Source organism: Schistocerca nitens, chromosome 1 (assembly GCF_023898315.1).
Source record: "Schistocerca nitens isolate TAMUIC-IGC-003100 chromosome 1, iqSchNite1.1, whole genome shotgun sequence".
Taxonomy (NCBI): domain Eukaryota; kingdom Metazoa; phylum Arthropoda; class Insecta; order Orthoptera; family Acrididae; genus Schistocerca; species Schistocerca nitens.
The window spans coordinates 108,133,492-108,157,883 of record NC_064614.1 but is presented as its reverse complement, the minus strand read 5'-3'; the positions used below and the strand labels follow the sequence as shown (position 1 = coordinate 108,157,883).

The window sequence follows — 24,392 nt, the reverse complement described above, 5'->3', positions numbered from 1 at the left end:
AATTGCAACTCTATTTACGTATCCGCCGATGGTATACACGTGTACGAACTTAAACAATCCGACAACGTCTTGTGGGTACTTCATTTTTTGGTCAAGCATTTTATAAGTGTAATATACTCTTTGCGGGACATCCGCAACTGTTGCTAAAATCTGTCATGATGAAAAATTTCGCTCCGGTTGTACTTGATAAATCCTTTATTTGGACAAGGTTGTTCAGAGACACGGGTTTCAGACTGTAAATCCCATGTTTAAGTACTACAACAAAAAAAAAGAGGGAATCTGCATAAAATCGATTAACGTTAAAAGGACGCATACAAAATATGAACATTAGGTAAAACCTTGATTGCGCACGAGAATATCGTACGAGTAATGTAAAAAATCCAGATCATTTATGAAGTAGCAAATTTAGTATTTTTTGGAGTTTAGTAGCCATGCTGGCTTCCCCGTTACTGGAGATTTTGTGCACCGTGACTATGTACGTTGCTCAATGCTTTGCGTCGCAGTACTTGCACCCGTAGCCTTGAATTCTTAATATGACGTACTCTTTATACTGACATATCTCCCATTCATATTTTATACTTTGTTTTTATTAATTTTGTAGTTTTTGCTATGTTTTTACTAATTTTATTTCTTGAAAAGTTCATTATATACTTTTATTATTCTTATTTTTGACGATTGCATTACACATTGGATGTCTTGCTTTTTATTGCTATCTCTGGAGCAGGTCTGTCTTAGCTAATGTCATGCCTAGGTAATGTTGTTTTAGCCCTATCAGTAGCGGTTGGCGTTTGGGTGGGAACGTGGTTGTGCTGCCGTATTGTTAGCTATGATTTCTGCGGCAGGCTGGGCACTTCCTATACAAAAAGGTAAGCTGCTTTTGAGGTTCACAAATTAACATCTTACGGCTATTATACCACCATTTTAATTTCTTGAGCCCATGGCAAATGTCTAGTCGTTCGCAGTTGGTTCATATGTTATTTTAGGATGGCAACGTGTGCTTATTTGTTGCTAAATTCAAGTTTTCTCTCGGTTAGGCCCCGTTTACCCAGTGTGGAACTGTTTCACTCGGAGAACCTTTTCAGGCCTCGCCCGCACGGGATCACCCACGCTAGTTGACAAATTTGCTGCATTTTTTATAGGACTGGTACGACTTTCTCGTGCGCAATCGAGGTATGACCTGATGTTCACATTAAATATATTTTGTATGGTCTTTATAATGTTAATTAATTTTATGAATAATACCTCTTAGTTTTCATTGTCTTTTGTAGCGCCTAAAGATGAGTTTGATATCCTGAAACCCGGGTCGTGTCTACGATTTTGTCCATGTCAAAGTTTTGTCAAGCGCTACTGGAGCAGAGTTATTCATGAAGAAAAATTTTGTATGCAGTTTGGACGGACCATAAAATTTGTTATACTAACCGAATGCGCTATTTCTCTAAAGGAGATAATAATATTGTAGGTAGAGCAAACCAAAGACTGCGATTCATTGGCAGAACACTTAGAAGGTGCAACAGGTCTACTAAAGAGACTGCTTACACAACGCTTGTCCGCCCTATTCTGGAGTACTGCTGTGCGCTGTGGGATCCGCATCAGGTGGGACTGACGGATGACATCGAAAAAGTACAATGAAGGGCAGCTCGTTTTGCATTATCGCGAAATAGGGGAGATAGTGTCACAGACATCATACGTGAAGTGGAGTGGCAATCATTAAAACAAAGGTGTTTTTCGTTGCGACGGGATCTTCTCATGAAATTTCAATCACCAGTTTTCTTCTCCGATTGCGAAGACATTCTGTTGGCACCCACCTACATAGGGAGAAATGATCATCACGATAAAATAAGAGAAATCAGGGCTCGCACAGAAAAATTTAAGTGTTTATTCTCCCCGCGTGCTGTTCGAGATTGGAATGGTAGAGAGACAGCTTGAAGGTGAAACTTCCTGGCAGATTAAAACTTTGTGCCGGACAGAGACTCGAACTCGGGACCTTTGCCTTTCGCGGGCAAGAGCTCTACCAACTGAGATACCCAAGCACGACTCACGCCCCGTCCTCGCAGCTTTACTTCTGCCAGTACCTCGTCTCCTACCTTCCAAACATTACAGAAGCTCTCCTGCGAACCTGAGTGAGTCGAGCTTGGGTAGCTCAGTTGGCAGAGCACTTGCCCGCGAAGGGCAAAGGTCCGAGTTTGAGTCCCGGTCCGGCACAATGTTTTAATCTGCCAGGAAGTTTCATATCAGCGCACACTCCGCTGCAGAGTGAAAATCTCATTCTAGCTTGAAGGTGGTTCATTGAACCCTCTGCCAGGCACTTTATTGTGAATAGCAGAGTAGTCACCTAGATGTGGATGTAGATGTAGATATGCCAATTTGTGTAAAATATTAAAGAAACATTAGACTTCTCGCCTCCTTGAGCCTATGTAGAACTCCTGAGGTTACTGACAGAGAAAATGCGAGTGACATTCTACACTAGGGGGCAACTTTTGTTAGGCTGAAACCGCCTCGCAGGGGGAGAGCGTTGGGGAGCCATAGAACTGGCGCGTACGACGCCAGCCGCGGCAGCGCCAGACGTGGGCGGCGGGAAAGGATTTGCGCGGCGAGAGTCGGGAAGCCCAGTAGCGGCGGGGGCGGCAGAGGTGGCGGGGGCGGCTGGCAGCCTAATCCCACCCCTGGCCCGGCCCCCGCCACTGCACCTGGCCTCCAGAGTCGCTGCCCCCGCGGTTGTCCGTACCCAGCCGACGCGACCCGCTGTCTGTACGGCAGCGGACGTCTCTCTCGCTGACCGCCACGCACAGGGCATTCTACAAGTAACGTCACGCACTTGGTAGACTTCACCTAACACACGGTGTTTAAAAAGTGATGCAACTTACATGATCCGTTACTTGATATGAACAAAAAGAAGAAAGTGCGATAGTGTTTTTACGAGCCACGTAGTGAGCATGTGAAAAAAAAAAAATGGTTCAAATGGCTCTGAGCACTATGGGACTCAGCTGCTGAGGTCATAAGTGCCCTAGAACTTAGAACTACTTAAACCTTACTAACCTAAGGACATCACACATATCCATGCCCGAGGCAGGATTCGAACCCGCGACCGTAGCGGTCGCGTGGTTCCAGACTGAAGCGCCTAGAACCGCTCGGCCACCCTGGCCGGCGAGCATGTGAAAAATTATGAAAACAACATGGCATCTAGTCTAATGTCGTAACACTGTTAACCTGCCCGGATAGCCGCTAGTGTTCAAAGCACCGCTACAGGGACAGGGAGGTGTGTCGGCCATGGATCGGATCCGCCCGAGGGATCAATGATGGAGATCGGTATGCCAGGCAATCTGGATGTGGATTTTAGGCGGTTTCTCACATATGACTAGGTGAATACCGGCCTGATACGCATGTCCCGTCTCAGTTACAAGATTCGCAAACATTTAAAAAACATACGCTTACTTTTACATGGATAACACTATACGCAGACTTGTTGGGATGCACATATTTCGTCGTGTGGGTAATAGAGTAGCGACAGGAAGGGCATCCGTCAACCCCCTAAACGAACCATGCCATATCCGTTAATAATCATACCGGCCCTGAGCCGATGCTGGACTAAGGCTCAAGAAAAAGAAGAAGTGACTTTGACACTGGCGATATACTGAAAAATAAACAACACATACAGTTTTGATTTTTCTTTTTCTTTCTGAGTCTTCAGTCTTCTGACTGGTTTGACGCGGCCCGCCACGAATTACTCTCCTGTACCAACCTCTTCAGCTTTGAGTAGCACTTACAACCTACGTGCTCAATTATTTGCTGGATGTATTTCAATCTCTGTCTTCCTCTACAGTTTTTGCCCTCTACAGCGCTCTCTCGTACCACGGAAGTCATTCCCTGATTTCTTAACAGACGCCCTATCATCCTATCCCTTCTCCTTGCCACTGTTTTCCACATATTTCTTTCCTCTCCGATTCTGTGCAGAACGTCCTCTTTCCTTATGCTATCAGCCCACCTAATTTTCAACATTCCTCTACAGTACTACATCTCAAATGCTTCGATCCTCTTCTGTTCCAGTTTTCCCACAGTCAATGTTTCATTATCATACAATACTGTGCTCCAAACGCACATTCTCGGAAATGTCTTCCTCAAGTTAAGGCCTATGTTTGATACTAGTAGACTTCTCTTGGCCAGGAATGCCCTGATTGCGAATGCTAGTCTGCTTTTGATTTCCTCTTTGATCCGTCCGACACTGGTTATTTTGCTGTCTAGGCGGTAGAATTCCTAAACTTCATTTGCTTCGTGACCATCAATCCTGTTATTAAGTGTCTCGCTCCTCTCATTTTTGCTACTTCTCAGTACTTTCGTCTTTCTTCGATTTACTGCCGGTCCTTATTCTGTGTGAAGAGAACGTGATGCCAGTACTGAGCGGTCCATTCCGCATGTTGTTGGCCCAATCTGTACCGCATTGCATGGTATCGTGGTTGCAAAGATGGACCTCGCCATGGACGTCGGGAATGAAGTTGCGCATCATGCATCCCATTGCGCACACTTTGGGTCGTCACACGACTTCCTGCGGCTGCACGAAAAGCATTATTCAACATGTTATCGTTACTGTCATGGTTCCTCCGAGCCGTAATCCGGAGGTAGCGGTCATCCACTGCAGTAGTAGCCCTTGGGCGGCCTGTGCGAGGCATGTCATCGACGGTTCCTGTCTCTCTGTATCTCCTCCATGTCCGAACAACATCACTTTGGTTCACTCCGAGACGCCTCCCTTGTTGAGAGCCCTTCCTGGCACAAAGTAACAATGCGGATGCGATCGAACCGCGGTATTGACCGTCTAGGCATTGCTGAACTACAGACAACACGAGCCGTGTACGTCCTTCCTGGTGGAATGACTGGAAATGATCGGCTGTTGGACCCCCTCCGTCTAACAGGCGCTGCTCATACGTGGTTATTTACATCTTTGGGCGGGTTTACTGACATCTATGAACAGTCAAAGGGACTGTGTCTGTGATACAATATCCACAGTCTTCAGGAGTTCTGGTAACGGGGTGGTGCAAAACTTTTTTTTTTTTTTAGGTGTGTGCTTCAGTACTCTCTCTTTGCAAGTGGTGGACGAAATGCCCGCATAAGCATGTCTGTCTGAAAAATCGAGGAAAAGTCTCAGCTTTACATGGTGTAACGTTCTACGCCTGAATATGGTACTATCCATAACTACAGTGCCACATTTTACGAATAATATTATTGCGACGAACCTTCTAGCTCGCTGTCTGCTTGGAGTGATAGTAAGACAAAGACATACCACCAGCGTCAGGAGAACGTGTAGTGAAACAGAGTGCTTGCTACTGGTAACTGGTGCCGACGCGCTGCAGTACGTGGCGCTTGTAGAAGTGCGCCAGGCTGCTGCTGTGCCGAAGCTTTGTGCCACCAGAGGGCGGCCTGCGAGGTCGGTCTCCACGCACAATCGTTGCGCTGGCGCAGCGCCAGTTATAAAAATTTACGGCGCCTGAAATATTAAGCGATGGCCCGCTATGGCGCCGGCAGGCGGCCTTTAAATCCGGCAGCAGGCAGAGCCTTCCTTCCGTGCTGCTGCAGTCCGCAATGCGCGCTCTCTGGATGAACGGCAGGCCGGAATACGTCAGCTGCCTGCCGGCCTGCCTACCTACCCTACCTACCTGTCTAACTCCACTGGCCCAGCAGCTCTCTAGAAAAAGCTCCGCACCCTACTTCGTTTCAGTTCCACCGCTTTAGTTAGCGAATCGTCTTCTTTTCGTCCCTACCTTTTATCCTGTCTAGTACAAGGTCTTCTTGTTCAGGATTCGTACATATCTCATGACGCAATGGTGAGCCTAAGCGAGGCAATTCATGTGCACCGCTTTCCTATGAATCGTGTTCTGTGTGTTATGTAACAGATCGAGACGAACTATTGAAGAATGTGACACATTTCTGTAGTAGTCGTCCTGATGCATCTTTTATCGAGCACTCAAGTGTTTATTATTACAACTTTTATTTTTCACTAACGTCGATTACTACTCATTAAGTTTCCAGAATGACAATTTCACTGTGCAGCGGAGTGTGCGCTGATATGAAACTTCCTGACAGAATAAAACTGTGTGCCGGACCGAGACTCGAATTTGGGACCTTTGCGTTTCGCGGGCAAGTGCTCTACCATCTGAGCTACCCAAGCGCGACTCACGCCCCGTCTTCACAGCTTTGCTTCTGCCAGTACCTCGTCTCCTAACTTCCAAACTTCACAGGATTTCACCTGCGACGGCCGGAGTGACCGAGCGGTTCTAGGCGCTACAGTCTGGAACCGCACGACCGCAACGGTAGCAAGTTCGAATCCTGCCTCGGGCATGGAGTGTGTGATGTCCTTAGGTTAATTATGTTTAAGTAGTTCTAGGGGACTGATGACCTCAGATTTTAAGTCCCATAGTGCTCAGAGCCATTTGATTTGATTTCACTTGCGAGGTTTGGAAGGTAGGAGACGAGGTACTGGTAGAGGTACAGCTGCGAAGACGAGACGTGAGTCGTGCTTGGGTAGCCCAGACGGTTGAGCACCTGCCCGCGAAAGGCAAAGGCCCCAAATTCGAGTCTCGGTCCGGCACCGTGTTTTAATCTGTAAAGAAGTTCGGTACTCATTAAGTTATTTGGAAGCATAATCAACGTCACAATTATCTAATTATGTAAAAGGATGTTTGTTATGTAAACACTGTTGTATTCCTAGTCTTACCATAACTGAAAATAGAATTAAATACATGAGATGACTGTACGATGGGATTATTGACCGGGAGACTGCAGCTTGGTGCAAGTCTTTTCACTTAACGCCTCTTCAGCGACCTGCAAGTCGATGAAGATGAGACAAAATTATGAGGACAACACTAACCAGTCCACGACCAGAAAAAAACCTCCGATGCCGCCGTTATTCCCGTTTGCTGAATCCTTGTTGATCTCTATAGATTATTTACATTAATTTGCAGTGACACAATTTTTTTCTGTGGCTATTGGCCGTAAATAAAGAGAAGTGTGAGGTCATCCACAAGAGTGCTAAAAGGAATCCGTTTAACTTCGGTTACACGATAAATCAGTATAGACAGTAATTCAACTAAATACCTAGGAATTACAATCACGAACAACTTAAATTGTAAAGAACAAATAGAAAATGTTGTGGGGGAGGCGAACCAAAGACTGAAATATATGAATAGAACGGTTAGAAGACGCAACAGATGTACTAGTGGTACTGCCTAAACTGCACTTTTCCGTCCTCTTATGGAGTACTGCTGTGCGGTATAGGATCCTTATGAGATAGGATTAATGGAGTACATCGCGAAAGTTCAAAGAAGGGCAGTACGTTTTGTATTATAGAGAAACAAGCGTGAGAGTGTCACTGACATGATACGGCTTTTCGGTTCTACGTCGTTATAACAAAGGTGTTTTTCGTTGCGGCTGAATCTGCTCACGAAATTTCAGTAATCAGCTTTCTCCTCCGAATAAGAAAAAATTTTGTTGACGTCGACCTACATGGGGAGAAATGATTATCGTATCTTCGCACGGAAACATGTAGGTTTTTTCCGCCCGCTGTTCGAGACCGGAATAATAGAGAATTATTGTGAAAATGGTTCGATGAACCCTCTGCCAGGCACTTATGTGTGATTTGCAGAATATCCATGTAGATGTAGACTCCGGAACCAAACTCTTGACCGTGTACTACTCGAAAAATGAATTAAAAAGGGGGATTAGGTTTTAACGTCCCGACATCGAGGTCATTAGAAAGAGCACGCGCTCAGCTTACGGAAGCAATCAGCCGAGTGCTTTTCAACTTATTTGAGAGAACAACGGAAAATCCAAATCTGGATGGGCGGATCATAACTTGGACTGCCCTCTTCCCGAATAAAAGTCCATTGCCTCACCACAATTATTTTACGAACTGACATATAGTCGAATGGAGGTTCGCGACATTTCAAATTCTTATAATAATTTATTAGGTCAAGATCGCCTAATTACAAGAAATATTCACATTACAGCATTTCAGCTTATTAATGCCACCTTCAGACATGATAAAAATTCAGTAGTATGCATACTGAACAGCATGAAAGGTGTATAAAATATGTCAATAAGAAGAATATGACAAATGTTATACCATTTTCATGACGTTTAGTTTGCTTGTAACTGGAATTTCTACATCATGACGAAAGTGTTTGTGGATTTTTATCACATCTAAAGAAGGCAGTTTTATGATGAAAATTGTAATCTGAATTTATTAAACACGCGATATTAACATAATATACTATTATATGAATCACCTGTGACAGTGTCTCTCAATCAAAACTAAATATCTCGTGAACGTATCGAGCAACAAGAGTTTCACGCGAATGGATCGTTCGACGTACACATCGCTCCCACAGAGGAATTTTTCCGTCTCCAGAAAAGTCATCATAAGAGCACAAAATGTATTCCATAGCTGTACACCAAACACTGTGCTGAGTCTATAGTATTATGGATCTGTCTTGCGAGCCTTCTTAAAAACCAGTCCTCCTTTATGCAATTACGTGGGACGCTACCGACCTACTGTGGGGCGGCGGGTGGAATTAATTGTTTAAAATGTTCCAATTATTTAGAATGTTATTTATGCTGTCTTTCGCCGTTCTCAACACTGGCTCTCTAACTGCAATATTGCCAACCAGAAAGTGATTAGCAAAACGTGAAGCCTGTAATTAGAATTCCTAGTGCCCACTTCATCTGAGAATACACTTATAGTTACAGCTTATAACTCTGAGGAATTAGGAGATTGTCCGGGATTTATAATCAAAAACGGTCTTAAAAAAACGTTCTGTATTCTGAAAGTCACAGATGAAAACAAAAGAATCCACACCATCTAACTAACAGAGCAGTTCAGAGTCTAATGCGCTGATGCAACTATAAATGTCCAAATTAAATGTTTAAACGAATGCTCGCCATAATTTGATGATGAGGTTCATCAAACGCCACGCTAAATAATTGGTAGAATGTCTGTCCCGCGGCGGCACGTGAAAATACGACATACGCAAACTGAAGATCGATAATTAAAATTATCCCAGAATTAACACTTCACTCGAAAATGAGTTCATGGTTATGCATATTCCGAGTAACTTAATACGGCATCCGAGGCTGTTTGTAGCAATAATACCGACGCGACGCGACTCCCGACACAGATGGCATGCTATTCAGCGTCTGGAGAGAACTGGGACCCCCTTCCTCGCGCAGCGTTCTTATATATAAAGCCGCGGTGCGGACGGATAAGGGAACGCCTGATCAAATCGGCTCTTCCGACTAGCCGCTGGGCTAGTAATGCACCACTTTAAGTTACCCAATAAATCATAGCTTCTCTTGCTGATGGCCGATGAAGCTCTTAATTTAAATGTGCATTCAGCACGCAGGTAAGTATTGATAATAAAATTTTGACGTGGCTAAGTTAAATATTTTGGGCGAGAGAATTAATTTAATTACACTGCACGCAGTAGACGAGCTCTGAACTGGCCCTTTGGAGATACGCTATCGCTATAGTTTTATAGGTATTCAAATGAAACTTCTCACATCTTCATAGTTATAGCGGATCTCCAACCTACTTAAATATAAACATCCTAGCCTTATTTATTAGCCTACTTAATCTATCTTGTTTCCTTAAGTTTTAAGACAAAAACCAGAAAATATTGAATTTCAAGTAAAATCTTAAATTGTGAGATCCAGAAGACTGTTTCTATTAAATATTTATGAAAAAGGAATCTAATTATAAATTTTGAAGTCTCTAGCTCTTTTCTGTTGCGCCAATGATTTTTACCGAAAAACGTCCAAATTTCGAAAATGGCTGAAGTTATCGAACTGATATTCAACACATATTGTTTTAGTATTACTCCTGACATGCCAGAAACATTTCAGGTTATTTATTTGATTTTAAAATTATTGCGCAACATTTATGACGTCAGAGCTAGTTACAGCGGACTGGCTGGCACACAATGGAAAGACTGATGTGAATTTACTACGGCGTGAGTAGGCTGCTTCCCTACACTACGACAGGCTCTTGCTTCAGAGAAGACAGTTCTACAGAACTGTATATATAGACTCAAGGGGGGCACGCCATCACATCAAGCATAGTTGTCACTCAGATGACTTATTTCTGTATTTTGTTTTCACATCCGTGCGATAGTATGAAGCAGTAACCGTGTTCTAATCTTCAGTGAAGAAGTTTCGTATTACTAGGCCACAACCAAACTTGACCGTTAACACGAATCCGAAGGGACGGAAAAATCAGGAGTTCGTGTTAAAAAAAATTCGTGTTAAGTGAAAAACACTAATGTTAATACGTATACATGTACAACAGTACATTAATGTATAATACACTACACTATCAATCACGTTATTGTAGACTTATAACACTATAAAGTGAGTGTAAAATCAAAGTACTCACAAATTATGTACGTTACTTTCTTGGAAAAAATTCGGTTATGGTTCGCTGTCGTTCAAGGGAACGATAATATTTTGTAATTTCACAACCAATTGTAATGATAGCGTCCGTAAATCCAGCAGTGACGTCGGATGTTGAAGCGAACCGTTCTAAACAGTCCAAGGCTGTAAACATCTCCTGATGGGTAGGTGGAACGGTATCTATATTCTCTTCCTCTTCACTTTCTTCTGATGGCCCTTCTTGCACCTCGTTCACAGCTTTTGGCAAATCTGATTCCACAGAAGCACATACGGCAACAACGTCGTCTACACTGATGAATTCTTCGAAACTAATCCCAGGATTCGCAACGTCCTGCAGAATTGTCCATTCATCAGGTGAAGTGGCATCTCGTAACTCGCGGACATCTTCAGTGTTGCTATGTCTCCTGTGGTGTCACCGCCAGACACCACACTTGCTAGGTGGTAGCTTTAAATCGGCCGCGGTCCATTAGTACATGTCGGACCCGCGTGTCGCCACTGTCAGTGATCGCAGACCGAGCGCCACCACACGGCAGGTCCCGAGAGACGGACTAGCACTCGCCCCAGTTGTACGGACGACTTTGCTAGCGACTACACTGACGAAGCCTCGCTCATTTGCAGAGCAGATAGTTAGAATAGCCTTCAGCTAAGTCAATGGCTACGATCTAGCAAGGCGCCATAGCAATTGATAGTTATCGTATGAAGCATGTCTCATCAAGAACGATGTATACAAATGATGGATTAAAGTTAAGTATTCCAGAAGCTACGTACTTTTCTTTATAGCATTCATTACGTATCCTGTTTCAGACCTCACTCCATCCTGCGTGAGCTTACGTGCATATCGGTCTCCTCAAACCACACTGTGTCGGCACTTCTGTCGACACATCATCTCCAAGCTCTGTTAAAGCGCTTCCCTATATGATGTGGCGAGACTGAGTTCCAGGCTGCTGCGATGGCTTTTATTGCGTCAAGCAGATTCTATTTTGGGCAACCATTCGACTGTTGAAACGAAGAATCCACTTGCGAAATGTTGTGCCATCGATCCAAGCTTTCTTGTGGTAGATGCAAGGTAAAATGTCCATAATTATGTTTTCAAAACAACGTGGTCTCTCGCATTTACCGATAACCCAGGGACGAAACTTCTCACTGCCGTCAGCATTACAGCACAGTACAACAGTCACACGTTGTTTGCTTCGTGCTCCACCGTGACACTTATCACCTTTTATCCCCAGGGTGTGATTTGGAAAAAGATTGTAGAAAAATCCAACTTCATCCATGTTAAACACATCACATGAGGCATGCTTTTCCCTAACTTGTTGAATTCATGCTTCCTTCATCAACTTTATTTGCTTCACCACAAATTTGTACAGATGAAACTGAATGTCTCTTTTGGAATCGATACAACCAACCAGCAGAACAACGGAAGTCTTCGATGCCCATAACTTTAGCAATATCATTTGCTTTTGACTGAATCACAAGGCCAGTTAAAGGTACGTTAGATGCACCCATATGATTGAACCATTCTAGCAGTAACGTCTCGATGTCTTCATACTTGGCGGTACGAAGTCGTTTAGATTTCTCTCCAGAACCTGATGCCGCAGCACTAATAATTTTTGCTCGATTCTTAATAATCTTAGATAAAGTACATTTAGGTATTCCAAACTCCTCTGAAATTGCTGTTTTCTTGGTTCCACGGTCCACTTCATCTAGAATCTTAAGCTTTAACTGTACATTTAGAGCTGTCTGTTTCCTCCTTGCCATTTTCGCGTGCTACGGTACAGGTTGTAACTGTAGTTTTTATTTTTATTTTTTTATTTTATTTACAACTCGATACGGCTAAGACTAACAGAACTCCTGTCAAATCTGGCACTGAGTACGTTCCTAAATGCTGCAGCACACATTATTGAATATCTTACAATGTACAGCATACGCTGATTGTCGAGGTGATAATCGCGGCTAACGACCTAGAACACGTTAAAAACGAGTCAACAATAAGTATAATTAGCTTTGTAGCTACATTTCCTACATTCATTTCGGAAAAAAATACGCTTTAGAATACTCTATTACGAACAACTTCAGTTGGAAAGACCACATAGATAATATTGTGGGAAAGGTGAGCCAAAGGTTGCGTTTCATTGGCAGGACACTTAGAAGATGCAACAAGTCCACTAAAGAGACAGCCTACACTACACTCGTTCGTCCTCTGTTAGAATATTGCTGCGCGGTGTGGGATCCTTACCAGGTGGGATTGACAGAGGACATCGAAAGGGTGCAAAAAAGGGCAGCTCGTTTTGTATTATCACGTAATAGGGGAGAGAGTGTGGCACATATGATACGCGAGTTGGGATGGAAGTCATTAAAGCAAAGACGTTTTACGTCGCCGAAGATCTATTTACGAAATTTCAGTCACCAACTTTCTCTTCCGAATGCGTAAATACTTTGTTGAGCCCAACCTACATAGGTAGGAATTATCTTCAAAATAAAATAAGAGAAATCAGAGCTCGAACAGAAAGGTTTAGGTGTTGGTTTTTCCAGCACGCTGTTCGTGAGTGGAATGGTAGGGAGATAGTATGATTGTGGTTCGATGAACCCTCTGCCAAGCACTTAAATGTGAATTGCAGAGTAATCATGTAGATGTAGATGCAAGGTTGGAATTTTGTGTTACAGTGAAAATTAATTGCGCTAGGAACTGAAACAGAGTTCGTAAATCGCCTTAGCCGAAATTCGTATTAACCGATAAAACATACCTTAAGAACTAATGTATTCCTGGTGGGACCTATATTTTTTTCGCGTTAACCGCGAGTTCGTCTTATGCGAGTTCGCGCTAACGAGTCTATACTGTATGTATTGGGTCTCCTTCTTTGACACCCCATTCCGCCATCGCGTCGCCTCCTTCCTTTCCACTCACTATCAGGCCCGCTCTGTATAGTCTGTCGGTAAAGTGAAGAGCGAGCGAGCGAGTCCCCACTCTGCCAACCCAGCTACGTCACAAGGCGCTTCTACAGGCTGTTTCACAGCGTAGTACCGGCCCTGCCGCGGCGCGTGCTTTAAATCTGTGGCGACGCCGTGTACAGATACGTCTCGGCTGCGTTCATTTTTAGACAAATGCATTAAGACCATAAGGAATACAAAAAACGATAGCTTCTTCCGAAACACAACATTATAGAGTAAATAATATTAAGATAAGAATGGAAGTCAGGATTATACCACAAACATAGAACCGAATGCCTGTTTATGTGAATATATTGTGTGTTCCTCTATTGATATTCGTAAAACGAACCCCATATAATGCAATCAATCTGTAGAATTTAAGGCTTGCTCTTACTTTGTGTTTCTACTAAAAGGTAGAAGTTTTCTTTTAAGGACTTGCAACACGAAGAGTGTTTAAAAGGTAAGCAGAAATTTATAATTTTGAGTATTGTATTAGTCCTATTTGCACTACTTTCTTGTCACTGTATTCGTAAACATGTCTCAAAAGTATGTACACAATGTTATGCATATTGGGTATTTACTCTGTTGTCAGCTGTCAAAAAGGTTACATGTGTTTTTGTAGCATCAAGGATTATTTGTTATAGGAATGGAATGAAGTGTATGAAATTTTTAGAAATGTTAAATATTGCTTTTGATGAGTCTGTATATGAGTGAACCAAGGGCACACAAGTGGTATAAACATTTCAAAGCAGGCCTTAAAGAACAGCAGTTTTACAAGCATGGATGAGATTAAAAATGCACAGTTAAGAGGCTTATAAACTAACCCGAAGAAACAGTTCCTAAATAATTCTAGGCGCTCAGTCCGGAACCGCGCGACTGCTACGGTCGCAGGTTCGAATCCTGCCCCGGGCATGAATGTGTGTGATGTCCTTAGGTTAGTTAGGTTTAAGTAGTTCTAAGTTCTAGAGGACTGATGACCATAGCTGTTAAGTCCCATAGTGCTCAGAGCCATTTGAACCTAAATAATTTCGGGAACTGGAAAAAGCACTGGCGCAAGTGTATAGTATGTAATGGGGAATATTTTGAAGATGATAACATTGCTGTAGATTAACAAATAAAGTTCTTACCAAAAAATAAAAATTAATCTGTGAACGCACCTCGTATGTCAAGCTTTTTGCTTAGAAGTCCAGAATCGATGTACATGTTTTGAAGAAAATTTCAACAGTGTTTAGAAAAGCTATTGAGCACGTATTTCAAGCAATATGTCTCAGAAGCAGGTGAATAGTGACCGAGATAGAGATTTAGTGTCCCATAAGCATCAAAGGTGTTACGTGATTTTGAAACGGTCTATAACGATCGGTTTCCACCCAAGATTATTAGTTTTCCTTCATGGCGATTCCATTAAACTATGCGGCTTATTTTCGCGTGCGTTCCTTATGCGTCCTATTGGATGAGGCTGACGTTTGCATAAATTGCAGCCCTTTGGTTGGGACTGGTAATATTAGCCAACAGTTCTTTTTGGATCGCCTCTTTAATACGCGCTGTAATAACATTAGAGACGACCGAACGCTCGTTACTCCGCAAATACCTCCTCTTCCTCGTATTCTGCACATTTTCTTGCAATGCTAGACGATTATCCACCACTTCCGGATATCGAAGTATATCATTAAGTATACAGAGTTAACTGACCGACACTGGCAACTAAGATCCCACGAACAGAAACGACGTATATCACTGCACGCCGATCTACACCGCTAGACGGATAACGGGCAATACATTTTGGGTGCCCCTGTAGGCCGGTGGCAGCGTTCTTCCGGGAAACGCCGCTTCCCCCACCAAAAGCGCTGCTCGCTCTTGAGTTTACAGACTATACGACTGTCCAGTTTGGTCTGGCAGAAGTGTGCCGGACGACAGAGGTATCTCACGGCTGGGATCTCTATGCTTTTTATGGCCCCCCCTTCCCAACCCACCAACTGCTCCCTCCCCTTCCCCCCTCCCTAACGTGCTAACAGGAGTCGTGCTGGAGCAGTCCTTGAGCTGCTCGGCGGGCGGTCGTAGTCACGAAACAAGAGCCGGTAACAGGTAGGCGGTTGCCAACCATTGCGCGGTACGCCGTATGTACGAGGTGCATTCAAGTTCTAAGGCCTCCGATTTTTTTTCTCCGGACTGGAAAGAGATAGAAACATGTGCATTGTTTTAAAATGAGGCCACATTCATTGTCAATACCGTACGGCAGATAGAATTTTACCGCCAGCGGCGAGAATGAGAACTGTTTTAAATACTTAAAATGGCGACGTTTTCCTTACTTGAACAGCGTGCAATCATTGGTTTTCTGAATTTGCGTGCTGTGAAACCAATTGAAATTCATCGACAGTTGACGGAGACATGTGGTGATGGAGTTATGGATGTGTCGAAAGTGCGTTCATGGGTGCGACAGTTTAATGAAGGCAGAACATCGTGTGACAACAAACAGAAACAACATCGGGCTCGCACAAGCTGGTCTGACGACATGATCGAGAAAGTGGAGAGAATTGTTTTGGGGGATCGCCGAATGACTGTTGAACAGATCGCCTCCAGAGTTGGCATTTCTGTGCGTTCTGTGCACACAATCCTGCATAACGACCTGAAAACGCGAAAATTGTCATCCAGGTGGGTGCCACGAATGCTGATGGACGACCACACGGCTGCCCGTGTGGCATGTTGCCAAGCAATGTTTATGCGCAACGACAGCATGAATGGGACTTTCTTTTCGTCAGTTGTGACAATGGATGAGACGTGGATGCCGTTTTTCAATCCAGAAACAAAGCACCAGTCAGCTCAATGGAAGCACACAGATTCATCGCCCCCAAAAAAATTTCGGGTAACCGCCAGTGCTGAAAAAATGATGGTGTCCATGTCCTGGGACAGCGAGGGCGTAATCCTTACCTATTGCGTTCCATAGGGCACTACAGTAACAGGTGCGTCCTACGAAACTGTTTTGAAGAACAAATTCCTTCCTGCACTGCAACAAAAACGTCCGGGAAGGGCTGCGCGTGTGCTGTTTCACCAAGACAACGCACCCGCACATCGAGCTAACGTTACGCAACAGTTTCTTCGTGATAACAACTTTGAAGTGATTCCTCATGCTCCCTACTCACCTGACCTGGCTCCTAGTGACTTTTGGCTTTTTTGCAACAATGAAAGACACTCTCCATGTCCGCACATTCACCAGCCGTGCTGCTATTGCCTCAGCGATTTTCCAGTGGTCAAAACAGACTCCTAAAGAAGCCTTCGCCGCTGCCATGGAATCATGGCGTCAGCATTGTGAAAAATGTGTACGTCTGCAGGGCGATTACGTCGAGAAGTAACGCCAGTTTCATCGATTTCTGGTGAGTAGTTAATTAGAAAAAAATCGGAGGCCTTAGAAATTGATTGCATCTCGTAGAAAGTCTCCGCCAGATGCAGACCCTCTGTCGCTCGTAATTTCAGCTATTCGCGTAGCGAGTAAAACGAGAAGACGCTGAGAAGTGATCCACGATCCAGAACAGAGACGGGAATGGATTAAACATTAACAGGCCACGAAATAACCCCAAGTGAATATAAACTGACAATTTGTTTCCATGCAGTTTGACAATACTGTTCGAAAATATAATTCAAGGAAATGAAAACAGCCTGCACCCAACCATAAAGGGTATTTCTCTGAATGAACAGTTCACTTTTCCTTACATAGTTTCGGGTATTGGAGTATCTACAATTGGACAGATACTGATCAGGATCATATTTTGAACTGCAGGTAGAACTGACGTACAATGTGAAATGAAAACTCTAGAGTCGTGGAGGTTGGTTGTTTGATTTGGGTAAGGGGACCTACAGCAAGGTCATCGGTGCCATCAGATTAGGGCAAAATAGGGAAGGAAGCCGGTCGTGCCTTTTCAAAGAAACAATCCCGGCATTTGCCTGAAGCGATTTAGGGAAACCCAGGGGAACTTAAATCAGGATGGCCGGACGCGGTTGGAACTGTGAATGCGAGTCCAGTGTCCTAACGATTGCACCACCTCGCTCGGTTAGGGTTGTGACAAGCTTACATATGGTGTAAATCTGCACATGCAATAAGCAATGCGCCCCAATTTGTTTTTCCTCTTAACAAGTTTATTTTAAGGCTTGGAATTTGGTTCAAAATGGTTCAAATGGCTCTGAGCACTATGGGACTTAACATCTGTGGTCATCAGTCCCCTAGAACTTAGAACTACGTAAACCTAACTAACCTAAGGGCACCACACACATCCATGCCCGAGGCAGGATTCGAACCTGCGACCGTAGCGGTCACACGGTTTCAGACTGAAGCGCCTAGAACCGCACGGCCACACCGGCCGGCTAGAATTTAGTGACAATGTCAGTCAACACTTCTTTTACTTGCACTACTTTTCTACATAGTTTTGTCATGTTCTGTAGGGTGTTTATTTCAAACTGGAACAACCAATATCATGAAAAAAGACCCCTCATATGAAAAATATTCCAGATGAAAAGCTAATATTTTCGAAGGAGATGTCTTACTGTGTTAGAAACTGGCCACCTCCTGGGGGAGAGATCAACTATGTATTTTCAAATGGGAACTCCGTATGTTTTATTGCAGATTTTACGCCAAAAAATACTTGAGGCTTAACCCATACATTTTTTTTTCTTTCATTCACGGCAGATGAGTCTGTAATCTGCACGAGGGATACGACGGTTACACGGAAGAACATTCCTAAATCAGTCACCCTGACGGTGTGGGGACTCACCGAAGTCAGCCGAAGAGAACAGAGAACTAAGTTGCGTTACAAGCAGCGTATTGCCTGGCTTCTAAATGCCTGCCTGTTCAATCAAATTCGCAAAACTAAATTCAGTGTTTAACAGTAATATCAACTGTTTAAAAAGAGGTTAACATTTTTACTGAAAATGAAATGTAGAACCAGATGAATCGGTTCTTAATTGCATAATCCGGAAAAACAGAATTTTGTCGATTAAGGTGCAATCTACCCCAAATGTAACAAAATGTTTTGGGTAAAATGTGGGTATTTTCTGACGTAGAAGCCAAACCTACTATAAAAATTAGGAGTTTCCTCTGAAAATAAAAAACTGACCCCCCACCCTCCAGGGTGTCATATCTGGCACACTTTTTTTTCTTACGGTGCTTATTTTTGGAGATATTTAATTGTTCCAAATTAAAACAAACGCTCTGTAAAGCCTTACTGTTACGTTGTGTAATTACATATTGTATTCCCTCTTGGTAAAAGCTCTTGTCCTATGCTCCTAGCCGTGCTTTGGCTGCACTCCTGGCAGAAAGACTAATCCATCGGCCTCAAACTGTTCCATCAGTTTAGATGAAATGACTTTCCTTTAAGGTTTTGGTCTGTCGTGAGCATTCGTGGAAGTCATCTTGTGCATATCTTTTTAATATCCAAGATCTCAGTCACTGCACATGCACTTCCAATGCTCAGCGGAGCAGCGTTTGTGACAAGACGTCCTGGCAGTGGCCAACCATGAAGATTAGTTTCTTTATGAATCGCCTAACAGTACTCCTAGCAACCCCATCATAACCTTACACTGCACACAAACGTTTATGGGTATTCCCCATGGTTTCTTTTTCCGAACGAAGAATTCAAGGAGTGGCTTGCGTAGACGCCAGTTTGGTGCGTTAACTATAGAACAGCGTGAATTTCTTTTAACGGTTTCCAATCATCCAACATCCATCTCGACAAGGTATTCGCTAATTAAATTTCAGTTGTGAAGAAACTGTCGGTAGCGGAGGTTACTTGTTCGGCTAGGCCAAAATCTGTTACTATAGAAAAGAACATTAATGTTGTCGCGTAATGTTTTCTGCAACAACAGACTCTCGTGATTATCCCACGCACCCTGACCTCAAATTTGTACGTCATACTCGTAATTCAAACTGTTGAGCAGCGTACCAAGTGGTGTTTTCCAACAGGATAACGCTCGACCACATACGGCTGTTATAATCCGACATGCTGTACAGTATGCTGACATATTGCCTGGGCCTGCTCGATCACCAGACTTGTCTCCAATCGAGCACATATAGGACATAATCGGACGGCAACTCCAGCGACATCCGCAAACGGCATAAATGTTTCGACAAGTCAACAAGAATCGTGCTTCATCCCACAAACTGCCATCCGGCACTTGTACAGCACAAGTCACATTCTTTTGCATGCTTTCATTCAACATTCTGGCGGTTACACCAGTTACTTATATACCACTTAGTCTGTTTTTCAAATTGAAAATACTTTCTTAGACAATTACATTTACACATATCAAGAAGAAAAGAGTATTTTTTTCTGTTTACTTTTTAATAGAAAGAAAGGAAAGGCCCGCTGATGATGCTAGAACGTCAGCGAAACATGTCTGAGTAATAAAAGAAATGAATTGTGTTCTGCTCCACGCAGACCCCTCCAAAAATAAACAAAGAAAAAAGTTTATACGACTGACAAAAGTTCCCTCCTTACATTACACGACTCATGAAAGATATCCGGCAACAAAGTTGTTGTTGTTGTGGTCTTCAGTCCTGAGACTGGTTTGATGCAGCTCTCCACGCTACTCTATCCTGTGCAAGCTTCTTCATCTCCCAGTACCTACTGCAACCTACATCCTTCGGAATCTGCTTAGTGTATTCATCTCTTGGTCTCCCCCTACGATTTTTACCCTCCACGCTGCCCTCCAATACTAAATTGGTGATCCCTTGATGCCTCAGAACATGTCCTACCAACCGATCCCTTCTTCTAGTCAAGTTGTGCCACAGACTCCTCTTCTCCCCAATCCTATTCAGTACCTCCTCATTAGTTATGTGATCTACCCATCTAATCTTCAGCATTCTTCTGTAGCACCACATTTCGAAAGCTTCTATTCTCTTCTTGTCCAAACTATTTACCGTCCATGTTTCACTTCGATACATGGCTACACTCCATACAAATACTTTCTGAAATGACTTCCTGACACTTAAATCTATACTCGATGTTAACAAATTTCTCTTCTTCAGAAACGCTTTCCTTGCCATTGCCAGTCTACATTTTATATCCTCTCTACTTAGACCATCATCAGTTATTTTGTTCCCCAAATACCAACACTCCTTTACTACTTTAAGTGTCTCATTTCCTAATCTAATACCCTCAACATCACCCGACTTAATTTGACTACATTCCATTATCCTCGTTTTGCTTTTGTTGATGTTCATCTTATATCCTCCTTTCAAGACACCATCCATTCCGTTCAACTGCTCTTGCAAGTCCTTTGCTGTCTCTGACAGAATTACACTGTCATCGGCGAACCTCAAAGTTTTTATTTCTTCTCCATGGATTTTAATACCTACTCCGAATTTTTATTTTGTTTCCTTTACTGCTTGCTCAATATACAGATTGAATAACATCGGGGAGATGCTACAACCCTGTCTTACTCCCTTCCCAACCACTGCTTCCCTTTCATGTCCCTCGACTCTTATAACTGCCATCTGCTTTCTGTACAAATTGTAAATAGCCTTTCGGTCCCTGTATTTTACCCCTGCCACCTTTAGAATTTGAAAGAGAGTATTCCAGTCAACATTGTCAAAAGCTTTCTCTAAGTCTACAAATGCTAGAAACGTAGGTTTGCCTTTCCTTAATCTTTCTTCTAAGATAAGTCGTAAGGTCAGTATTGCCTCACGTGTTCCAGTATTTCTACGGAATCCAAACTGATCTTCCCCGAGGTCGGCCTCTACTAGTTTTTCAAAATGGCTCTGAGCACTATGGGACTCAACTGCTGTGGTTATAAGTCCCCTAGAACTTAGAACTACTTAAACCTAACTAACCTAAGGACAGCACACAACACCCAGCCATCACAAGGCAGAGAAAACCCCTGACCCCGCCGGGAATCGAACCCGGGAACCCGGGCGTGGGAAGCGAGAACGCTACCGCACGACCACGAGATGTGGGCTACTAGTTTTTCCATTCGCCTGTAAAGAATTCGTGTTAGTATTTTGCAGCTGTGGCTCATTAAACTGATTGTTCGGTAATTCTCACATCTGTCAACACCTGCTTTCTTTGGGATTGTAATTATTATATTCTTCTTGAAGTCTGTGGGTATTTCGCCTGTTTCATACATCTTGCTCACCAGATGGTAGAGTTTTGTCAGGACTGGCTCTCCCAAGGCCGTCAGTAGTTCCAATGGAATGTTGTCTACTCCGGGGGCCTTGTTTCGACTCAGGTCTTTCAGTGCTCTGTCAAACTCTTCGCGCAGTATCGTATCTCCCATTTCATCTTCATCTATATCCTCTTCCATTTCCATAATATTGTCCTCAAGTACATCGCCCTTGTATAGACCCTCTATATACTCCTTCCACCTTTCTGCTTTCCCTTCTTTGCTTAGAACTGGGTTTCCATCTGAGCTCTTGATGTTCATACAAGTGGTTCTCTTATCTCGAAAGGTCTCTTTAATTTTCCTGTAGGCAGTATCTATCTTACCCCTAGTGAGACAAGCCTCTACATCCTTACATTTATCCTCTAGCCATCCCTGCTTAGCCATTTTGCACTTCCTGTCGATCTCATTTTTGAGACGTTTGTATTCCTTTTTGCCTGCTCCATTTACTGCATGTTTATATTTTCTCCTTTCATCAATTAAATTCAATATTTCTTCTGTTACTGAAGGATTTCTACTAGCCCTCGTCTTTTTACCTACTTGATCCTCTGCTGCCTTCACTACTTCATCCCTCAAAGCTACCCATTCTTCTTCTACTGTATTTCTTTCCCCCATTCCTGTCAATTGTTCCCTTATGCTCTCCCTGAAACTCTGTACAACCTCTGGTTCTTTCAGTTTATCCAGGTCCCATCTCCTTAAATTGCAACAAAGTTAAGAGATAAAATAAACTTTGCCAAATCCTGGAAAAGCGGATCCCATGCCAGACAAGAGAAACGGTACGAGAACAGTGTGGCGCCTCTGCCGAAATCGTGGTAAATTTTTGAGCACCTTTTCGTCACAGGTAGGCAAAACAGTGTTAAAATAACTGGGTGACACTCTTACTGAGTTTCTCTGAGCTCTGGTCTCCGCCAGTAGGGCTTAAATACCGTGCCAACACTGTCCCTATTTGCGCATGTGGTGTTCGAATTCACGGCTGCACTTTAATCTGTTTCAAATTTTCGATGACGAGGGTGCTATGTGATCGCACTTTATTCACAGTCCATCTGTATGTGACTGTTTCTTAAGCCACGCTTACCAGTATTCATCGACCCAAGATGTGTTGGCATAAAATTTGTTTCAAAGTAAAAGATGTAATGAAAAAGAATAAAACTTGTGTTTTCTGGACAAATTAATTACTAGATGGACCCGTACGAAAATCAAAATGAATGCATATTATTTGACATTTATTACTAATAAGAAATATAGCCTATGTTAAAAAGTAAGGAAAAAATAAACCTAGAACACAATTTTCACATTTTCACAACACATTACCCTTCAACTTTCTGTTCTCATTGACATTGTTTCAGTCTTGTTTTACCAATATAGGTGAGAGTTTAAATCCCGTCGGAGACAGGTGACAACTGTTATATTACTATGTAGTACTGTATTCGAGCTGAAAGGGTTGCTTCAAAAAAGTCATACAGTCTGTTGTAAAATGACTCCATTACTCAAATTGCTAGCCTGAGGTGTTTCGAGCTTATTTCGATCATCAGAAATGCAAGGGCACAGAGAGTCACGGCATACCAGCGTTACTAGCTGTATATGTAACGTAAGCTGACAGACTGCTTCTTCAGCAGTAATTTCTAGAAGTTCGGTTCGTCCTAAAACAAAACAACAACCTCTCCTCTATAAAAATTCCTGGAGTCCATCGCCGTTCGGCGCAAAATCGAAAATTCCGAACACAAGATTATCTCTGGATCCCCTGCCGCTCTCTGCTGGCAGTTGTTATTAAGTTTCAGACTACGCTGTTTTATCACACTGTCCAAAGACCGCTATTCCACTGTCTTTCAGGAATTCATGCGCGCGCAGTTAATATCTAAGAAAAATTTTTATAATATTATTTATAATATTTCAGAATATTCATTCATAATTCTTTCCCTTTCTGTTATAAAATACACCGGAGGAAAAAAATTTCGTTGGCTTTAGTTGTGCCGCGACCAAGTATGCCGTGACAAAGTAAAGAAATAATACTCACAGAGCCACTGCTCATCATGTCATCATAGAGACTTCACTGTAATTATGGCAAAATAATAAGTCCCGGTGGCCATGTTCGGCGGTGACGATGGTTAATTACTGTGACTGGTATACGCCGGATAGGAAAACCTGCAATATTGGTTAAACAATCCAGCATGGAGGTATGACAAACATACCAGTTACATGAAATGAACACCCTTAACTGCTGACAGGCGTTGACATATGTCAACGGGGACAGATGAAAATGTGTGCCCCGACCGGGACTCGAACCCGGGATCTCCTGCTTTCATGGCAGACGCTCTATCCATCTGAGCCACCGAGGACACAGAAGATAGTGCTGCTGCAGGGATTTATCTCTGGCACGCCTCCCGCGAAACCCACATTCTCAACGTAATGTCCCGCACTACATTCGTAGTGCTCCCGCCTATTATACTCATTACTCGTGGCGCGTTGCCGATTCCCGTAAGAGTTCGGGCACTGTGCATTCGCACAGAAGAAGTAGATGGTCAAATGGTCGGTGAGCCTTAACTATATATATACTAAGATGGTATCTGTCCTTTCGGACATGTCCGAAAGAACAGATACCATCTTAGTATATAAACATAATAGTTACTGCCTCTACGCTTGTCGTGTTTTCTCCAACTCTGACGAAATAAGTAAACTTCTGAATGTTGTCACAGAATTGGCAACCCCATAAAAAAGGTTACTACACAATGTTAGCAATGGCCATCTACGATTAAATATTTGCATACGGCATAAAAATCGGTGCTAGAAGGAAAAGAAGCGAAAGTGATAGGAAATGATAACAAAAAGACTGACTGATGACTGAATCGTGGTAGTGTGGACTTTTAGTTTGACACAGGCACTTAGTCAACGAA

The 24,392-nt window shown here is 43.1% G+C and overlaps 1 non-coding gene across 1 annotated transcript; it reads right to left on the bottom strand.

The window, feature by feature from the left end:
• Positions 1-23,763: 23,763 nt before the first annotated feature.
• On the bottom strand, positions 23,764-23,837 carry Trnas-uga (transfer RNA serine (anticodon UGA)). The gene has a single exon. It is a non-coding gene; the product is annotated as a tRNA-Ser (tRNA).
• Positions 23,838-24,392: the final 555 nt, after the last annotated feature.